Consider the following 2,013-nt stretch of genomic DNA (forward strand, 5'->3'; position numbering starts at 1 on the left):
AACTTCGTAACGGTTAATCCTCAAGGGGCTTTCTATCCGGTCAATGTCGTCCATATGCCGCTCGATTTTTTATTCATGCTCATCTTGTACGCCTATGACAGCAGCACATTCATTGTGACCTACTTGCTCTAGTCGGGATGTGTTGTAGAAAAAAAATCAAGACAAGTTAGAATTATCCTAACCCATAATAAGAAATTGACAAATAAGAAAATTAATGATTTCTATTGCAAACTTCTTACATGACCAATCTTGATGGATCATTATCGGGCATTGTTGGTGGTCGATATTCAGTGCAGTCAGACAGACCAATATCGGGTGTTGTTGATGGTTGATATTCAGTGCACTCAGACTCAATAGGTCTGTTTGATACGTATATAGCAATGAGAGAATCCCCTTACATCATATTAGTCATGTCATCATCATCATCAATACGTATCATATTACTTAATAACCCTAGGTCAATATACCTAATAGTCATGACACTTGGGGCATAATTTGATACTTTTGACAAGTGATCCTTGACTTGTTCAAATGATGGGATCCCCTTAAAAAATAAAACCTTTACGTCTCCACCGTCATAAAAAATATTGTCTTCATTTGTTTTCCTACTAAAAAATCCACCAAAGTGTAAAACGATTTTCACTCTGTTCTCACCCATTATTGATGCGTACAAGCTGAATCACTGCATAAGAATTTCAAATGGAAACATGAAAAATACTTAGAAGAAGTTCAAAATGCTTCCAAATAGTGAGGAGGTTGCATGAGAGACATTAGATTGCAATACAATTGTCATAATATAAAAACAAATTTACAATGGTCATCCAAACTACATAAGCTATTATTTGATGGCCAACCATTAAATAAATTGTCATAATAATAAAATAATTGTCATCCAAACTACAATTGTCATAATATAAAAAAAATTGGAAAACATATTTTGATGGCCAACCATTAAATAAATCTAAGCTTATTTATGCAACAATATAAATAAATCTAAAACTTATTTATGCAACATAATATTTTTTGAGTAATGATCATATGAGACCCTCCTACACCCATGTGTGATCATTTGGGGTCCTACACATATAGGTGTGGGAGGGTATCACAAGGTCATTTCCCATATTTATTTTAGATGTTAAAAACAACAAAATATTTTGATGACATACCTAAAAATCAGTTGGTGTGTAAATTTGATCCTCTGATAGACCTCCTTCAAAGATCGATAAATAATATATGATATGATCGAAAATAGATGAGAGAGATAAAAAAAGGATGAAAGTGCTAAACAATCTGTCAAAATAGGGTTTTATGAAAAATTGGTAAAAAAAAAAAGCGAGAAATAATTACAGTAACTCTATTACCGTAACAAATTCTTGAAAAATTACGGTACTACGAGTATCATAATTGTTTATTAAAACAATACGGTAACCATATTACCGTAAAACTGTTTTATATTAATACGGTACTCTTATTACCGTATAAGGGCGACTAAACATTACGGTATTAAAAACTACCGTAATTCTTTTTATGGTACAAAGACTACGGTAAATGATAGTTTCGTCAAAAAAATCACGAAAATGGGAAAAAAAATGTGTGGGCGAGGTTTTGGGAAGTTGGAGGTTTTTTTAAAATTTCTTAAAAATATGGGTATATTAGTGATAATTTTCCAAAATGTTCTTAGGATTATCTTAAAATCTATTTTTATATTGAATTATAAAATTTTAAATTTCAAAAATGGTTAAAATCAAGTAGGTCTATAAACATATGAAAATTTTGAAATGGACGGTGTAGATAATATATTATAAAATGTACTATTTTTTATATTTAAAATCTTTTTATTTATCATAATCCTGTATATGAATGTGGAGATGATCAATCAAAAGGTTTTTCAACATTAAAAACTACCTTTTACGATGGATTTTTTTAGGGGCATCCGTAGTTCTACATTATAAGGCAGCATTCTTGTATAAACTTTTTCCTCGTAATAATAATTGACCAACTTGAGTGGAAATT

Source organism: Amborella trichopoda, chromosome 1, assembly GCF_054954075.1.
Source record: "Amborella trichopoda isolate Santa Cruz 75 chromosome 1, AtrichopodaSantaCruz75HAP2 v2.0, whole genome shotgun sequence".
Classification (NCBI taxonomy): Eukaryota; Viridiplantae; Streptophyta; class Magnoliopsida; order Amborellales; family Amborellaceae; genus Amborella; species Amborella trichopoda.